The sequence below is a fragment of the Equus quagga genome, unplaced genomic scaffold (genome assembly GCF_021613505.1).
Source record: "Equus quagga isolate Etosha38 unplaced genomic scaffold, UCLA_HA_Equagga_1.0 HiC_scaffold_32_RagTag, whole genome shotgun sequence".
Lineage (NCBI taxonomy): Eukaryota > Metazoa > Chordata > Mammalia > Perissodactyla > Equidae > Equus > Equus quagga.
This window is the reverse complement of record NW_025793551.1, coordinates 1,466,625-1,487,442: the sequence shown is the minus strand read 5'-3', so window position 1 is coordinate 1,487,442 and position 20,818 is coordinate 1,466,625.

The following is a 20,818-nucleotide window of genomic DNA, read 5'->3' as shown; positions in this document are numbered from 1 at the left end:
ATAAAAACTGTAAATATAATGGGTATAGAAGGAAAATACCTCCGCATAATACAGGCCATATATGACAAACCCACAGCTATTATCATTCTAAATGGGGAAAAACTGAAATATATCCCTCTGAGAAAAGGAACCAGACAAGAATGCCCAGGTTCACTACTCTTATTTAGTACAGTATTGGAAATCCTAGACAGAGAAATTAGGCAAGAAAAGAAAATAAAAGTGATCCAAATCAGAAAAGAAGAAGTGACACTCTCATATGTGCATATGACATGATTGTATAGAGAGAAAACTCTAAAGAATCCACTAAAAATATTTTAGAAATAACAAATGAATACAGTCAAGTCACAGGATACAAAATCAACATACAAAAATAAGTTGCAATTCTATACACTAATAATGAATTATCAGAAAGAGATATTAAGAATGCAATCCCCTTTACAATTTTGACAAAAAGAATAAAATACCTAGGAATAAACTTAAGCAAAGTGGTGAAAGATCTGTACACTGAAAAGCATAAAACATTCTTGAAAGAAATTGAAGAAGGCACAAGGAAATGGACAGATATTCCATCTTCTTGAATTGGAAGAATCAACATAGTTAAAATATCCAGATTTCCCAAAGCAATCTGTATATTCAGTGCAATCCCCATCAAAGTTCCAACAATATTTTTCACAGAAATAGAACAAAGAATGCTAAAATTTATATGGAACAACAAAAGACACTGAATAGCCAAAGGAATCCTGAGGAAAAGGAACAAAGCTGGTGGTATCACACTCTGTGATTTCTAAATATACTACAAAGCTATAGTAACCAAAACAGCATAGTACTGGCAACACAAACAGACACATACATCAATGGAACAGAACTGAGAGCTCAGAAATAAACCCACACATTTATGGACAGCTAATTTTTGACAAGGGAGGCAAGAGCATACAATGGAAAAAGGAAATTCTGTTCAATAAATAGTGTTGGGAAAACTAGACAGCCACATGCAAAAGAATGAAAGTCGACCATTATCTTACACCATGCACAAAAATCAGCTCCAAATGGCTTAAAGACGTGACTATAAGACCTGAAACCAAGAAGCTTCTAGAAGAAAACATAGGCAATATGCTCTTTGACACTGGCCTTAGCAGCATATTTTCAATTGCTGTGTCTGCTTGGGCAAGAGAAAAAATAAACAAAGGGGACTACATCAAGCTAAGATTCTTCTGCTCAGCAAAGGAAACCATGAACAAAATGAAAAGAGAACCTAACAATTTGGAGAAGATATTCGCAAACCGTATATCAGCCAAAGGGTTAATAGCCAAAATATGCAAAGAACACATATATTTCAATGACAAAGAAAAAACCCATTAAAAAATAGGCAGAACGTCTGAACAGAGATGTCTCCAAAGAAGACATATGGATGGCCAACAAGCACATGAAAAGATGTTCAACATCATTAAGTATCAGGGCCATGCAAATGAAAACTACATTGAGATATCACTTCACTCCAGTCAGAATGGCTAGAATTTACAAGACAAGAAACAGTCTGTTGGAGGTGGACAGAAAGAAACCCTTGTACACTGCTGGTGGGAGTGTGATTTGCTGCAGCCACTATGGAAAGCAGCATGGAATTTCCTCAGAAAATTGAGAATAGATCTTCTATACAATCCAGCTATTTCACTGCTGGGTATTTATCCAAAGAACTTGAAAACACAAATGCATAAAGATACATGCACCCATATGTTCATCACACCATTATTCACAATAGCCAAGACTTGGAAGCAACCTAGGTGACCATCAAGGGACGAAAGGATAAAGAAGACGTGGTATATATACACAATGGAATACTACTAGGCCATAAAAAGTGATGCAGTCTGGCCACTTGTGACAACATGCATGGACCTTGCAGGTATTATGCTAAGCAAAATAAGTCAGAGAGAGAAAGTCAAATACCATATGATCTCACTCATAAGTAGAAGATAAAAACAGCGACAAATATATAGCAACAGAGATTGGATTGGAGGGGAAGAGGAGCGGGGATGTGGTAAAAGAGGTGCTTACCCACATGTGTGGTGATGGATTGTAATATTAGTCTTTGGGTGGTGAACATGATGTAATCTAGACAGAATTCAAAATACATTACAGTGTGTACCTGAAAGTTATATAATGTTATAAACCAATGCTACCTCAATAAAAAAGTCTATAACCATCCTTTGTATTCTTGGGGTACCAATTATAATGTCACCTCTTTTATATAACTTTATTTATTTGTGTCCTCTCTTTTTTTGCTTAATGTAGCTAAAGACTCATCTAATTTTTTTCCCACCAGAACCATCTGTTTTGTTCATCTTTTCTATTGTTCCCCTATTCTCTATTTCATTTATATTTCTGCTCTAATCTTTATTATTTTCTTTCTTAGATAACTTTGGGCTCAGAGTGTTCTTCTTTTTATAGTTTGCTTGAGGTGGAAAAATAGGTTGTTTACTTGAGATCTTTCTTTTTCCTCAATGATTTATTAGTATCCCATTGTATGAATATACCACATTTTGATTTTCTTCTTATCTGCTGATGGACACTTGGGTTGTTCCCATCTTTTGGCTATTGTGAATATTACAGCTATAAAAATTGGTGAACAAATACCTATTTGAATCTCTGCTTTCAATTCTTTTTATATGCAGCTATGAATAGAATTGCTCGGTCGTGCGGTAGTTCTATGTTTAACTTTTTCAGCAACAACCAAACTGTTTCCCACAGCAGTGGGAATGCGCTGTTATACATTTTCACTAAATAGAGATATATAAGTTGATGGGTTTTATTTTTCTTTCAACATTTAAATATTTTGCTCCATTCTCACTGCTTGCATGGCCTTTGAAGAGTAGTCTGACATAATTATCATCATTGTTCTTCTATAGGTAATGTGTTATTTTCTCCATTGGTGTCTTTGAAAATTTTCTCTCTGTCTCTGGTTTACTATAATTTGAGCATGATATACCTTTAAGGTTTGGTGTCTGTAATTAGTTTTGGAAAGTCCTCAGCCATCATTATGTCAAATACTTCTTCTACTCCTTTAAGTCTTTCTTCTCCTGCTTTTCCTGTTGCATGAACATTATACCTCTTGCAATTTTCTGATGGTTCTTGAATATTCTGTGCCATTTTCCACTCTTTTTCCTCTTTGCATTTCAGTTTGGGACATTTTCACTGCTATATCTTCAGGCTTTCTTACTCTTTCCTTGGTTGAATCCAGTTTACTGATGAGCTTATCAAACACATAATTATTTCTGTTACAATGCTTTTGATTTCTGGCATTTCATTTCAGTCCTTTCTTAGAGGTTTCTGGTTACATTACTCTTCTGTCCTTGCATGTGGTCTACTTATTCCATTCTATTCCTTAAATCAATCATAATTACTTAAATTTTCCATGCAAAAATTCCAAAATCACTATAATACCTGAATCTGGTTGTGATTTCTGCTTTGTCTCTTCAAACTATGTTTTTTCTTGCCTTTATAATGTTTATAGTGTCTTGTAATTTTTTGTTGAATTCTGAACATTTTGTATCTGATAATAAAGATTGAGGCTAGAAGTTGGGCTGTGATTAATATTTTCTCAATAGATGACAGAGGCTTCAGTTTTCCTCTTCTTCTTTTCTTTTTTTTTGTTTTCCTTGGATTTTTCTGGAATTCCTTATTACACTGAATCTGTGACATACAGTTCTCTCAGTCTCACAGTTATAATCAACTGTTAATATACTGAGGCACTGTTGATGTAGTGGTAAGGCATTTGGTAGGGAAGTATTCATGATCTTATGTTAAGTCTTAGTGTTTTTTTTTTAATTATTATTTATTAGCGATCCTCAGTCCCTGGAATATGGCCTTCAAAAGTGTGTCCTCCCCACAGTATGTGACAGAAAGGCTAGAGAGCCTGGATCTATCTAATTATTCTTCCAGGTTAGATAAACCTCTGGTAGTTTCCCTTGATGGCAACCTTTGTTGCACAGAACAGAATAATGTTCTAGGGTTGTTGCAAAATGGTTACTTTTCCCTCTCTCTCTTAGGAATGTTAGGGAAGTTTTCTCTGATTGTCAATATGAAGATTCCTGGAGGTACAACTCACAAAAACTCTTTAAGGCTGGGACTCCAGAAGTCTTTATTGGTTAAGCTAATCCACGCTTAGTCTTTGAAAGTTAGTAAATTACTTTTTAAGTATTCCTATCTGAGCCTGGCTGTAGAATCTTCTGCTGATAGTTAGCTGTGATTCTCTGTATTTGCCTATCCTTCTAGTTTTGGGGATAGCAATGTGCCCTAAGACCTCAATTCTCTGACGGATCTACGAAAAATCACTGATTTTTTTCTGTTATGTTACTGTCTTGTTTTTAAGGTATGAGTGAATTTCAAGCTCTTTGTATAGTGAGCTAAAACCATAGGAATGAAAGTTCAGAGGAGGGAAAAGTCAGTGTTGGCTGGAACAGTAAAGGGAGAGTGCAGGTGGAACAGTGGTTCTCAACTTGGGTGATTGTGACTTCAGGGAATATTTGACCACCTCTGGAGACATATTTGGTTGTCAAACTTGAGGCAGAAGGGTGTGTATTACTGGGGTCTAACGGATAGAATTCCACAGATGCTGCTACAAAATATCCCTCTTTCCCAGGAAAAGTTATCTGGCCAAAAGCATTAATATTGCTGAAACTGAGAGACTCTGAGGTAGTATTTAGACTTTGTGCTGAAACTCGACATGTGAGAAGGATTTCGTGAGGCCAAGGAGATAGTGGCTGGAGTATGTGGAGGGCATTTGAGGAAGAAGGGGTAGTCAAAGGCAAATCAAAGATGAGAATTCATCTACATTTACTGGCCAGGGCATGGTGACTCTGAAGAGAAGTGTAGGTTTTGGTAATAAGAATATGCAACACTGGCTCCTAAATGTTGTGCTAAATGTTGACTTTAAATATAGCACAACAGCAAGAGTCTCTTGAATTCCTAGAAAATTCTAGATTATCTATCAAAAAGGAGTTTCATGATTCATTGATAGTAATGAATATCATATAAACAAGTCACAGACTCAAATGACAAAAAGAGCAAGCAAAGCCAAAGACACAACACTTAAATGCACAACTACTTTCTCTAAGTTTACTGCAGTGGGTATAACATTACCCAGCATTCCAAAAGTAACCTGGTTTGGAGTAAAATGGTTCTAATGTTTCATTGCTAATAGGTTATAAAGTGGGGAGTGGGAATTCAGGAAAGGCAATGTAAAGTTGAAGTTCCACCAGGAATTTAAGTTAGTCAATCACTTGCTCATTATAGATATTGGCTTTACCAAAAAATTTGTTCACTGGGAGAAATGAAGAAGTGTGGAGAGATTTGAAGTAGACGTGATTGGAAATTTGGTTAACTGAAACAATCTCGAAACAGATCAACCGTACTTTATGTGGAAAGAATCACAGAATCAGGAGATGGTGGGGCAGGGAGGCCCTTGGATGGGATGCAATCTGACCTTTTCCTCATACCAATGAGAAAAGGGATGTTCTGAGAAGGTTGGGAGTCACCCATTATATTGCTGGTAATAGAACTGAAATCTTGGTTCCCTTGCATCCTACTGTCTCCTCAGTTTTCAAATCTAAATATGTGTGTGTAGTTGTGTCAAAGAGACAGGACTAAAAGTAACAGTCAATATTAAACTGAACTTTTAATATATGTAGTTATATCCTGGATGCCTCAATTTGTTCTTTTGATTAGTTCTATCTGTAGTCTCATCAGAATCCTGAATACTGATTTTTTTCCTGACTAAAATGCCTAGTGCACAGCACTCAGAAGAAAAATTCTGGGACAGATGAGATAAAGACTTTGGTCAGAAGATGAAGACTGGGGAAGTCCAGAGCCCTTTAATTGATATAGAAACACTACAATTATATGAGGAAGAAAATAGAAGTGTAAATACTTTCTGCCACTCCATGTGGAGGCCACACAGGATACCGAAAGTAAACATTTTTGGAAATATATGAAGGAATTAGCCTCAGTACTTTTAGATCACTGACAGTGTAGAAAATTCATAAGTATGGGCAAATCTATAAAAATACAAAGTAAATTGGTGGTCACTTGAGACTGAGGATGGGAAGGGGGATTCATTGCAAATGAAAGTGAGGGATGTTATTGGGGTGATGGAAGAGTTCTCAAACTGGATTGTGGTGATGGGTACCTATCAGTAAATTTTATAAAGATAATTGAATTGTACACTTAAAATTGGTAAGTTTTATGATACACAAATTATGCCACAATAAAATTGTTTTAAAAAATACAAAAAAAATCAGGGCTTCCTGGTGGCATGGTGGTTAAGTTCACATGATCCACTTCTGTGGGCCAGTGTTCACAGGTTATGACCCCGGGTGCAGACCTATGCACCACTCATCAGGCCACATAAAGGAAGAATGGCACAGCGACAATCTTCCTTAAGCAAAAAAAGGATGACTGGCAACAGATATTAGCTCAGGGCCAATCTTCCTCACACACACACGCACACAAAATAATAATCATGGGAACTGAGGGCAGCACTATTTTAATTACTCTCCACCCTCCTGACCAAGGCTAGTGAAATAAACCCTGACAGTCATATTTCTTCTTATACTCACCTTTAAAGCAGGTCTCACGGATATATCCAGTTCTCTTCCAAATTACTTAGATAGGGATAAGAAAAACAATTATACTTCAGCCTCCTGCAATGATATTTTCATTACACTTGTGATTCTTAACCTGGAAACTACAAGAAAGTCTTGAGTTTTGTGCCATTTCCAAATGTGAGAGTCACATATGACTGAATAGCTGATTTTCAGGATAGCCGGGAAATGCATGACTGACTTTTCTCTCCAATGATGATGGGTTTACTATTATGGAGTACAAAATATAAATATTCAAGATTTTTAAACCCATATTGTTAATGCATGCTATTTTTCTTTGCTGTTATTTATCATCATGGTTTTATTGGAGTGGAAAGAAGAGATGGGAAACCTGTGATCACATAGTGGCAGTATTATTCACAAGACACCTACAGGGTAAGGTTGAATGACAGTGAGGAGCATCAAATCCTTGCAGCTTCTGTAAGAGAGAAAAATAAATATGTTTATGAAACGCACACAGCCTGGTCTCTAACAGTGACAGCATGCTTTTGAAATAAAATGTGTGACGCACTGGTGAATGTTCCTTTGGCTTTCAGGAAGAGAATCAAAAAGCTCAAAAATGGAGTCTCAGACCACAGAGAGAACGAGAATCAAGGGTTCACCCAACATAACAAAGACCAATGGAAAGTTTCCTATGCAGTTTATGTAGTGCAATATTGTCTGTGATGCTGTAAATCAGGACCTTAAAATAAAACTTTCAGAAAACAGAAACATTTTAGAAGCATCAGTTCAATCAATCTCCTTTTTCACTGCTTTCAAAACCAATTATCCCCTTCTGATTTTCCTTTAGCTACTTAAAAATTTCTGTGTAATTTTGTGTGAGGAGAGACTTTTTAAAATTATATTAATTCTTTGAACGTCATTATCTTCTCTGGGTCAGCATCAAGAAAGAAAAATGGCACTGTATTTCCTTATGTAAAAATAGCATCCCAGCAGATATCACTTACCATACTGTTTGGCTTCCTAAGTCCATGATAACAGTGCCCTGGACCTTGGCCTGATAAATATTTAAGACAGGCACTCATTGGGAAATATTGTTCACAATATTTTATGAAAAGATTTTAGGTAAAAGCAGAACAGTGTGATATAATGGTTTATTTATTTCCCCCAAGTAACTCAAACTTTTTAAATAACTTCAATCCTGGGGGAAAAACCAGTTATGTGTTATAATATTTTTTCTTCCTTCCTTCCTTTGTTCTTTTTTTATCATGAGTGGGAGTAGATCAGTTGTCACCTTGTTGAGGAGGAGCTGACTTTTTCTACTTTAGGTTGTAATTAATTACCTGCTTCTCTGACTTATTGCTCAAACAGAGAAAGTGAAGGGGATCTGTTGCAGGACTGTTTCTTGGAGAAGCCACTGCAAATCTCTTTTCTAGCACTAGCTGTTCTATGGTTTGATTCACTGATGTCTGGCTGGGTTGGGCCATATTCACAGACTTGTCACAGCAGTGGCGGGAGTGGGCCCTGAGGGAGGGAACGGTGAAGGGAGGAGAGAAATCTAGGGAGCAGGGAAGGGAGGACTAGAACTGAAGAAACTTGAGAAAGAAGCAGAATATTTAGGATGATGGTGATAGTGGGGAGGGTAGTGCACTGTTGACAGTGACCTGTCTGCTCTCAAGAGTTCTCAGTTGCCAAAGGTTGGCAGAGAGCCCCAATAACAGGAGTAGACAATCAGTACTCTCATTATATGGAGTCATAGAGCAACAATGTAATCAAACAAAAATTCAGTGGATAAGATGAACAACTTATGGGTGTGTAGACACATACCTATAAGTGAAACAGATAAAATATATAACATATTACTGTTTACATAAGCTCAAAATACATGTACAGAAAATAGCAATGCATATTTAGAAGAATGCACGACAGGGAACACACTAAACACATATTAGAATGGTTTTCTCTTAGGAGAGATGGGAGTAGGTGCGAGGATAATCAGGTAAATCACAGAAGGGCCATTCATGGGTCTATGATGATAATCATTTGTATCATGAATTGATGAGTTTATAATTCAACTCACTGTACTTGTGCTTAAAAAGAAAAAAAAAACCTCAAAACTTAACAGATGAAGAAAATTGATGTAGTCATATGTCAGCAAACTTATAAATTATTTAAGGAGAGGTGACTCTTGAAGAATTCTGAAGTTATCCCTAATTTGCTCACCAAGACAATGGAGAACCAGCCTCCCATCTCTGGAGGCTTATCCCACTGCACCAAACTACCTCTCCCTTGGTAGATTTAACATAATCCCCAGACTTCCACTGTTTCCCAGGCAGATCTCTCCATAAGAGGAAGCAATATGCAGAAAGCAGCACAGATAGAAGCAAAGTACTGCTTCTTAGCTCTCAATCAAGTTTCCCTTGTTCATAGGAAGCAAGAAGCATTTAGCAGAGGAGAAAAGAGATACAGCCCCATTGACTGAAGAACTGGTGAGTGTGGCAATTGGGTGGGGCTGTTTGTCCTCCCTTGCCTGTTCTGCCTAAGTCTGCTCACAGAGCCCACAGTAGTAGGCAATGGACTCCCAAACCTCACCCTCTGGGCACAGGTGATTGGACCCCGTTTTGGAAGGAGCCAGTCAGATTTCATCTCACAGAATCAAAACTGTGATGCAGATGATCAGAGTTGGGAGCCAAGTCACGTTCTTGACTGAGTAAGAGGAAAGTTTACAGATGCTAGTGGCCCCCTGAGTAGTCTTGGTTCCCTCTGTTCCTAATGACTGAGTTGTTCACTATTCTGTTAGTGACATTCACTATTAGTTCACTATTCACTAATAGTTCACTATTCTGTTAGTTACATAAAATTATTTCTGTAAAATATTGAGATATTTTACATATGATGTCTATCTTCAGTCCTAAGAATGGGCTTTGAATTTAGTGTTACTTCACCTATAATAATTTAAATACCACTTTTCAGATAAGAGTTAACTCCACAGTAGTTTGGATCATTTAGAATTCCTGACTCAATCCACATATTATGTATTACAAGATGGATTGAGTCAGATTAAGGCCCATGTCAATAGTTTAGTTTGTTATCTCTGTTGTAGCAAAGTACAACAACCTGAGGGGCTTAGACCTACAGAATGGTTCACTTTTGAAGAATGATTTTGAAGGATCCAGAATTCTAATTTGACATTTGTTTCTTTCTCTCAAAAAAGATGGCTTCTTTTTTTCCACATAATTGAAATGTAATTAGCATATAATATGTTTAAGTTCAAGGTGTATAACGTTGTTTCGATACACTTACGTATTACAAGTTGATTACCACCTTTGCTGCTCTAGGTAGCACTTCTATCACATCACATAATTAATGATTCTTTTTGTGTTGAGAACATTTAAGATCAAGATTCTTAGCAACATTCAAGCATATAATATACAGTATTGTTAACTATTATGACAATGTTATACATTAGAACCCCAGGAGTTTAAGCTTACAACTGAAAGTTTGTACCCTTTGACCAACATCTTCCCATTCCCTCATGCTCAACTCCATGGTACCCACCATTCTACTCTTTATTTCTATGAGTTTAGCTTGTTTAGATTCTACATATAAGTGATATCATATAGTATATGTCTTTCTCTGTCAGACATTTTACTTAGTTTAATGCCATCAAGATCCATTCATATTGTCACAAAAGGGAGGCATTTCTTTTTTCTCATGGCTGAGTAATATTGTATATACATACCACAACTCCTTTACTCCTTCATCCATTTATGGACCTTTACGTTGTTTCCATATCTTGCCTATTATCAAAAGATATGCTACAATGAACATAACAGTGCAGATATCTCTTGGAGTTACTTTTTTTATTTCCTTTGGAGATGGAATTGCTGGATCATATGATAGTTCAATTTTTACTGTTTTTCTTTGTACTGTTTTCTATAGTAGTGGAACCAAAATACATTCCTGCCAACAGTGTACAAGGGTTCTCCTCTTCCACAGACTTGCCAACAATTGTTATCTCTTGTCTTCTTGATGATAACTATTTTAACAGGTGTTAGGTGATATCTCATTGCAGTTTTGATTTGCTTTCCCTGATCATTAGTGATGGTGAGCACCTTTTCATGTACCTGTTGGCCATTTGATCTCTTCTTTGGGAAAATGTGCATTCAAGTCATGTGTCCATATTTTAATTGGTAGGGTTTTTTTTTTTACTATTAAGTTTATGAGTTCTTTATATATTTTATTAACCATTATCAGATATATGCTCTTTGCAAATATTTTGTCCTATTGTAAGTTTACCTTTTCACTTTATTGATTGTTTTTCCTCTGGAACCTGAGAAGAGCTTGTTGAATCACCCTTGCATCTGATGGAAAATTGCTATTGATTATAGTGTGTGATCATCTTAATGGGCTGTTGAATTTAGCTTGCTAATATATTATTGATAAGTCTTGCATGTATATTCATCAGTGATATTGTTTGTTTTCTTTACTTGTAGTGACCTTATCTAGCTTTGGTGTCAGGTAATGATGACCTCATAAAATTGGTTTGCGGGTGTTCCTTCCTCTTCAATTTTTCAAAAGACTGTAAGAAGTATTGCTATTCTTCCTCTTTAAATGTTTGGTAGAATTCAGCTGTGAAGCCCTGCTCTTGATCTTTCTTTTTAGGAGGTTTTTGATCACTAATTCAGTCTGCTTTCTCATTATTGGCCTGTCTATACATTCATTTTCCTCATGATTTAGGTATTGTAGGTTGTGTGATTTTAGGTGTTTATCCCTTTCTTCTGGGTTATTCAATTTGTTGGCAAATTATTCTTCATAGCAATGTCATATGATCCATTGTATTTCTGCAGTATCAGTTATAACGTCTCTTAAATTTCTGATTTTATTCTTCTATCTTTTTCTCTCAGTTAGTGTAGCTTAAGAGGTGTCAGTTTTATTTTTTTATTTTTAAAAAACAGCTCTGAATTTTGTTGAGTTTTTCTATTGTGTTTCTCATCTATTTCATTTGGTTCTGCTCTGACCTTTGTTATTCCTTTCTTTTGCTAACTTTGAGGTTAGTTTGTTCTTTTTCTAGTGCCTAGAGTTATAAAGTTGGCTGTTTCTTTGAGATCTGTCCTTTTTATTTTGTAGGTGTTTTTGACTATAAACTTCCCTGTTAGAATGGCATATGCAGTATCCTATAGGTTTTGTTTTGTTACGTTCCCATTTTTTGTTTTAAGATATGTTTTATTTCTCTTGATTTCTTCTTTGACCCATGGATTATTCAGGAGTGTGTAGGTTAATTTCCAAATATTTGTGAATGTTCCAGCTTTCCTCTTGTTATCATTTTTTAGTTACGAAAGAATTTGGTAGGAAAAGATTCCTGATATGATTTGAATATTCTTAAATGTGTAAAACTTGTTATGTGACGTACTATATGATATACGCTGGAGAATGATCTGTGTGCACTGGAGAAGAATGTATATACTGATGTTGATGGATATAATATTCTATGTTTCTCTGTTGGATCTGTTTGGTCGTATTATATTTCAAATCCAATGTCTTTTTGTTGATGTTAAGTCTGGATGATCTATCCATTGTTAAAAGTGGGGTACTGAAGTCCTCTACCACTAATTTATTGTCTGTTTCTCCCTTCAGATCTGTTAGTTTTTGTGTAATATATTTAATGGTGGTCTGATGTTGGGTGCATTATATTTATAATTATTATATCTTTGATGAATTGACCACTTATCATACCTTATAACCTTCCTTACCTCTAGGTATCACTTTTGACTTAAAATCTATTTTGTCCAGTGTAAGTATAGCTACCCCTGCTCTTTTTTGATTTCCACTTGCCTAGAATATCTTTGTCCATCCTTTGACTTTGAGCCTTATGTGTCCTTGAAGCAGAATTGAATCTTGTAAGTGGTATATAGTTGGATCTTCTGTTTTTAATCCAGGCAGCCACTTTATCGTATGACTTTTAATTGGTGGATTTAACGGATGTAAATGTAAACTAATTAGAACTTACTAATGCCGTCTTATTGTTTTCTGGCTGTTTTGTAGTTCTTTTCTCCTTGCTTTCTGTCTTGTTGCCTTTCTTTTTGAATTGATTATTTTCCATAGTGGTATGCTTTGATTCCCCTCTTGTTATGGTTTGAGAATCTTCTTTAGGTTTTTGTTTGTGGTTATCATGAGGCTTACCTAAAACATCTTATAGCTATAAGAGTCCATTTTACACTAATATCTTAATTTCGATTGCAAACAAAAACTCTGCCTTTTATCCTGATTTTAAATTTTGATGTCTCAGTTTGCCTCTTCTTATATTATATAGTCATTTGTAAATTACTGTAGCTAGAATTATTTTCAATACTTTTGTATTTTAACTTTTATTGTAGAGTTAAGTGGCTCACGCACCCATATTACAGAATCAGAATATTCTGAATTTTACTATATACTTTCTTTCATCAGAGTGTTATAAATTTTTATGTTACTAATTGGCATCACTTCATTTCGGCTTGTGAAGAACTCCTTTCAGCATTTCTTGCAAGGCAGATAAAAATGGGATTAATTTCCTCAGCTTTTGTTTATCTGGAAAAGTCTTTTTCTCTCTTTCATTTCTCAGTGACAGCTTTGATGCATGAAGTACTTTCACTTGGCAGGGTTTTTGTCTTTCAGTACTTTGCACATATTCCTATTCTTCCTGACCTGTAGGTCTTCTACTGAGAAACATGTGGATAGCATTTTTAGGGTTGCTTTGTGGATTAAAAACTTCTTTTCTATTGCTATTTTAAGAGTTTCTCTTTGCCTTTGACTTTTGAAGTTTTATTGTAATGTGTCATGGAGAGGATCTCCTTAGATTTAGTTTCTGGGGTATTCCAGGAACTTCATGGATGTCCAAATCTCCTTCGTAAATTGGGAAGTTCTCAGCCATTATTTCTTCAAATAAACTTATTCCTTCCTCTCTCTCTGAAACTCCAGTAATTCATAAATTTGTTCTTTTGATGGTATCGCATATATCACAAAGACTTTCTTCACCTTAAAATTCTTTTTGCTGTTCTTCTCCTCTACCTGTATAATTTCAAAGTCCTGTATTTTATCTCACAGATTCTTTCTTCTGCTTTGTCCATCGTGTTATTGATATCCTGTGTTACATTTTTTATCTCATTCATTGACTTCTTCAGCTCCAGAATTTGACTCTTTTTTTTTTTTTTTTATGATAGCTATCTCTTTGTTAAAACTTCATTTACTCATGAATTGTTTTCCTGATTTTGTTGAATTGTCTTTTTGGTTTTTGGGTAATTAACTGAGTTTTCTTAAAACAGATATTTTGAATGTTTTATCAGGTAAATCATAGAACTCCCTGCCTTTGGGTTTGGTTACTACAAGGTTATTGTGGTCCTTTTGTGGTATTATGTTTGCATGATTTTTCCTGTTCCTTGCAGTTTTCCTAGCTATCTTTGCATTTGAAATAGCAGTCACATCCTCCAGTCTTACTGACTACCTTTGGGGAAGAATTCTCTTCCATCAGCCCTACTAGGGATTCTGAGGCTTTCTGCAACCTTCTATGAATACATCTTTTCCACACTTCTTGCTCCTTCTTGTGGCACAGTTCTTAAGCTTGTATGTCTTCTCTTGATCCTGAAAAGCACGTGCCAAGTGCTGACAGCCTCTCTTTTGTTTTTTTCCAAAGGTAGCACTATAGCTCAAGTTTATGATCTCTTCTTGGCCTACAGCTTCAGGCCTGTTTTCTCTGACTGCTCACTAACCATATCCCAAAGCTTGCATTCTCTGCTGCCTTCATGAGTGTGCACTGGAAGCTGGCCACAGAGTGAGTGAATGTGTGGGTGAGTCATGTGGGGCACCGGGGATGCCCATGAGCCACTTTGGGGGATCTGAAGCTGGACTTCTCCTACTGGCTTGTGGCTGGGCTTCTTGTGGAGTCCATCACACAGTTAGGAGAATTCACATCCTTTTAATGCCCTCTTAGAATCCTATGTGCCTTTTACCTAGACTTTTTTGCCCCCAGTCCTGGAGCTCCTGAATTAGTCCTCTGACTGGGGTGAGAAAGAAATGAGTCTCTTCGGCAGCACCCAACATGGCTAGGAAAGCCAACTGTTCCCTCACATGCTCCCCTTTCCCCAATGGGAAGAAGCATGTGCCAAGGAAGATCTTTCTTAGCATTGACCTGTGCCTCACTGGAGGAGAGTAGATGTAGGTAAAGCCAAACTGTTTCCTCATACCTCTTCCAATGCATCTAAACTCACTTTTTTTTTTTTTTCCTTTAAAGCCGATAGAGTGCTGAAACTTCAGCTCTGCAAATGTGGACTTCCTCAAAGGCTCTCTCATCCGTGATTGATTTCTAAGTCAGTCTTATCCAGAATCTCCTGGACCATGGCTGAGAGGGGTTGAAGGTGGTTCGTGGGAACATCAGGATACACAGCCAGGACTGAGGTCTGACTCCCCATTACTTGATGTACAGATGGACAACCCTCTTCCCAGTTCCCTTGGCCTATGATGTTGAATCCCACAGCACCCACAAAGACACTTTGTGGATGTGAGCCAAGTATTTTTTGCTGGGGTGGCAAAAATGAGGGACATTTTATGCCACCATTGATGCTGACATCACTCCTGTTTGCAAGGTTTCTGAGAAGTTGGATATAATTCTTGTCTTTGCTCCTCTATAGGTGACTTCCGTTCCCTATACTCCTTTGGCTTCTCTCAAGACGTCTCTCTCTGAGTTTCTGCAGGTTGAATATGACACGCCTAGATGCAGCTTGTTTGTTGCTGTTTTTGCATTTATCCTTTTTGACATTCTCTGAGCTTCCTGGAATTGTCGTTTGATGTCTAACATTAATTTGGGAAAAATTCTTCGTAATTATTACTTCAAGTTTTGTTTCTTTCCTTTTCTGTCTTTGTACTCATTCTCATACTCCCATTTCACTTGTTAAAGTAACAAACAAGGTGATCATTAGACTGATATGGCTCAGCGCCTCGGTTGCCCATGTAAGCAATTCAAAACTTAAGCCACAATCAATGTACTTGAATTTGAGGGAAGAAAACTTAAAAACAACTAGCATAAATAGCCAACCAGGCTTTCCCAAGTAAGATAACAACTGAAACTTTAGCTTATCAAATAAATGCTTTGCTTTGCTTCCACGTCTTCTCTTTAAAATTCTTTCCCTTAGCTTATTTTGGCAAAGCATTCCTAACAACCTTCACTATGCCTCATTGAATCAATATTTGCTCAAATATGCTCTCAGAAATTTTAACTGCCTTAGCTTATCTTTCAACATGTGTATAACATAGTTTTCCTAATTATCCATTATTCTTGGGTATCCTATTTCTTTTTATCTCTTAGTATTTTTTCTCTTTGTTCTCAGTTTTGGAAGTTTCTACTGAATATTGTCAGTCTCAGTGACTCTTTCCTGAGCCATATGTCATCCATTAATGAGCCCATCAAAAACATTATGTTTATCTCTGGCATTTATTTTTTATTCTTTCTTACATTTCCTTAGAGTTAGCTTACATTATTAATCTATTGTTTTATGTTGTCTACTTTTTTCTAAATAGAGCCCTTGGTATATTAATCATAGTTGTTTAAATTTTCTTCTTGTAATTCCAACATCCTAGCTATATCTGAGTCTGGTTCTGATGCTTGCTCTGTCTTTTCAAACTTTTTTTTTTTTTTTTACCATTTAGAATGCCTTGCAATTTTTTTGAGCAACCAGGACATTATGTACTGTATTTAAAAAAATCCTATAAATGGCTTTCAGTATGTCGTGTGGGCAGAAGTGAAGTGTTCTAAAATCCTGTCATTAGGTCTCAGTCTCTTAGAGATTCTGTGCCCTTCAGTTGTAAACTTCTTATATGCCTCTTAGTTTTTTCCCTCACTTAGGTGAGATAAGATGATTAGGGTGACCTGGAGTTGGGTATTTCTCTTCCTCCAAGTCACTTAGGTTCTGAAAAACTGAATAGTTTAGGTTTTGGTAGAAAAGTTTGCAATGAGCGTAGTCTTTTTTTTTTTATTATTATTTTTAAAGATTTTATTTTTTCCTTTTTCTCCCCAAAGCCCCCCGGTACACAGTTGTATATTCTTCGTTGTGGGTCCTTCTAGTTGTGGCATGCGGGACACTGCCTCAGCGTGGCTTGATGAGCAGTGCCACGTCCGTGCCCGGGATTCGAACCAACGAAACACTGGGCCGCCTGCAGCGGAGCATGCGAACCTAACCACTCGGCCACGGGGCCAGCCCCTGAGCATAGCCTTTTTAAAGAACAGAATGCTCTGACTGATTTCAAAGTGGTTAGTTTTCCCCTCTCGCTAAGAGAAACATGAGAGGATTTCTCTCCACTTTTCACTATGAGAAGCTGGTAGAGAGTTCCAGTAGGCAAGACTCACAACAGAGTGGAAGCCTCCCTGTGACTAGGAGTTTTTAACTCTTTGATTCCCTGGGAATGAAGTTTTTAATGCTAGGATTTTTCTGCTCTGAGCCTCCAGCAATTAACTTATTGTACTACAGGTTTTTCTACAGCAGCATCGGCTCCTGCAGAGTTTTCTAAGCTTGTGGTTCTCTGCTCTAGTAAGTTGTCAGTTTCTGGATGCACCTGTCTGTCTTGGGAATAGTGGATTCCCCTGTGATCTCAATTTTTTGACAGACCTCAGAGTAAAACACTTTCAGTTTCTTCAGCTTTTCACTTGTTAGGATGGAGTGGTATCTTTCAAGATCTTTGCATGCCAGACCAGAAACTGGAAGCCAATTCTTTTTTTTATTATAATAAAATATACATAACATAGAATTTCCCATTTTAACTATTTAAAGCGTACACTTCTGTAGCATTGCGTACATTCACATTGTTATACAGCCGTCAACACCATCCATCACCAGAAATTTTTCATCTTTCCAAACTGAAATTCTCTTCCCATTAAATACTAATTCCCCTTTCCTTTTGACCCCAAGCCCCTGCCAATGACGATTTTACTTTCTGTCTTTATAAATTTGACTATTTAAGGTACCACATATAGATGGAATTGTAAAGCATCTGTCTTTTTGTGATCGGCTTATTTCACTTAGCATAATGTCTTCACACTCACCCATGTTATGTTCTACTTATGTGTCAGAATTCCCTACCCTTTTAAGGCTGAATAATGTTCTAGTCTACTGATATATCACATTTATTAATCCATTTATCTATTCATAAACACTTGTGTTGCTTCTACCTTTTGGCTATTTGGAGTACTGATGCTATGAATAGGTGTACAAGTTCTCTTCAAACCTCTATTTCAATTCTTTTGGATATATGCCCAGAAAGGGAACCACTGGATCACACGGTAATTCAATGTTATATTTTTTGAGGAACCAACATACTATTTACTATAGCTGCTGCACCACTTACATTCCCACAAGCAATGCACAAGCACTGCAGTTTCTCCAAGTTTGTGTCAATCCTAGTTATTTTGTGTTTTGTTTTGATAATAGCCATTTTAAGGGCTGTGAAGTGGTATCGCATTGCACTTTTATTTGTATTTCCCTAATAATTAGTGATGTCAATCTTCTGTTCACATGCTTATTGGCAATTGGTACATATTCTTTGGAGTAATAACTATTTATGTCTTTTGTCTATTTTTAAAAATTGTGCTAAAATGCACCTAGAAATTACCAATTTAAACATTTTTAAAAGTACTCTCACTGGTATTCAATATAGTCAAATTGTTATGCAACCATCCTACTATTCATCCTAATAACTCTTTTCATCTTATAAAACTGAAAGTCTATACCCTTTAAACAACAACTCTTATCCTTCCCTTCCCCAAGCCTTTGGTAACCACCATTTTATTTTCCATCTATAATTTTGTCTATTCTAAGTATCTCATAGAAGTGGAATAATAAAATATTTGTCTTTTTGTGACTTGCTTATTGCACTTAGCATAATATGCTCAATGTTTATCCATGTTGTAGCATATTGCAAAATTTTATTCCTTTTTAATGCTAAGTAATTTTCCATTGTATGCATGTATGACATTTTGCTTATCCATTCATCCATTGATGGACACTGGGTTCCCTATACATTTTAGCTGTTTTGAATGATGCTGCTATGAACATAGTGTACAAATATGTCTTTTAGACCCTGCTTTCAATACTTTTGGGTAAAAGCCAGAAGTGGAATTGTTAGATCATATTTTAATTCTATTTGTAACATTTCAAGAAAAGTCCATACTGTTTTCCACAGCAGGGGTACTATTTTACACTCCCACTAACAGCGCACAAGTGTTCCACTTTCTCCACATCCTTACGATAATTACGGTTTTCTGGTTTTCTGATAGTAGCCATCCTTACTGGGGTGAAGTGGTAGCTAATTATAGTACTGATTCGCATTTCCCTAACTATAAGTGATATTAAGCATGTTTTCATGTGCTTGTTGGCCGTTGATATATTTTTTTTAAAGAAATATCTATTGAAGTCATTTGCCCATTTTTGAATAGGGTTGTTTCTTTTTCTATTTTTGAGTTTAGCAGTTCTCTATATATTTTGGATTTTTTTTCCTTTTGGTGAGGAAGATTGGCCCTGAGCTAACATCTGTGCCAATCTTTCTCTCTTTTGTATGTGGGATGCCAACACAGTGTGGCTTGATGAGTGGTGCTAGGTCCACGCCCGGGATCCAAACCTGCAAACCCTGGGCCACAGAAGTGGAACACGTGAACTTAACCACTATGCCACCATACTGGACCCTATATTTTGGATTTTCACTTCTTATCAGATTCATAATTTGCAAACATTTTCGCTGATTCTGTGGGGTACTTTTTTACTCTCTTGATAGTGTCTTTTCTTAAAAGGTTTTTTTAATTGCAGTAACGTTGGCTTATGATATTGTGTGCATCCTCATATTTCTGTTTCTTTGTAGATTATGTCACGTTCACCACCCAAAGATTAATTACCATCCATCACCATACACATGTGCCTAATCATCCTTATCAACCTCCTCCCTCCCCCCTTCACCTTTGGTAACCACCACTCCAGTCTCTGTCTCTATGTGATTTTTGTTATTGTGTTTCTCTTCTATTTATGAGTGAGATAATATGGTATTTGACTTTCTCCCTCTGATTTATTTTGCTTGGCACAAGGCCCAACAGGTCTCAAATATGGCTAGATTTCATCATTTTTCATGGCTGAATGGTATTCCATTGTGTATATATAACACATTTTCTTTATCCACGTATCCCTTGATGGGCACCTAGGTTGCTTCCAAGTCTTAGCTATCATGAATCATACTGTGATGAGCATAGGGGTGCATATATCTTTATGCATTCCTGTTTTCATGTTCTTTGGATAAGTACCCAGCAGTGGAATATTTAGATCGTATGGTAGTTCTATTCTTAATTATTTGAAAAGTCTCCATACTGTTTCCCATCGTGGCTGCACCAGTTTGCACTCTGACCAGCAGAGTATGAGAGTTCCCTTTTCTCTGTGTCCTCTCCAACACTTGTTGTTTCCTGTCATGTTAATTATAGCCATTCTGACAGGAGTAAGGTGATATCTCATTGTAGTTTTCATTTGCATTTCCCTGATAGTTAATGATGTTAAACATCCTTTCATGTGCCTGTTGTCCATCTGTATATCTTCTTTGGAGAAATGTCTGTTCACGTCTTTTGCCTATTTTTTATATGGGTTGTTAGGGTTTTTTTGCTCTTGAGATATATGAGTTCTTTGTAGAGTTTGGATATCAACCCCTTATCTGATATATGATTTGCAAATAAGTTCTTCCAATTGCTAGGTTGTCTTTTCACTCTTTTCATGGTTTCCTTCTCCTGTGCAGATGTTTTTCAGTTTAATGTAGTCTCCTTTGTTTGTTTTTTCTCTTATTTCTCTTGCCTGGTCAGACATGGCACTTGAATACATACTGCTAAGACTGATGTTGAAGAGTGCACTGATTACGTTTTCTTCCATAAGGTTCATGGTTTCAGGTCTTACATTCAAGTCTTTAATCCATTTGGAGTTGACTTTCATGCATGGTGTAAGGTAATGGTCTACTTTCATTCTTTTGCGTATGGCTGTCCAGTTTTCCCAACACCATTTATCGAAGAGACTTTCCTTTGTTTGTTATATGTTCTTGGCTCCCTTCTGAAAAGTTAGCTGTCCATACATGCATGGGTTTATACCTAGGCTCTTGATTCTGTTTCATTGATCTATGTATCTGCTTTTGTGCCAGTACCATGCTGTTTAGTAATCACAGATTTGTAGTGTATTTTG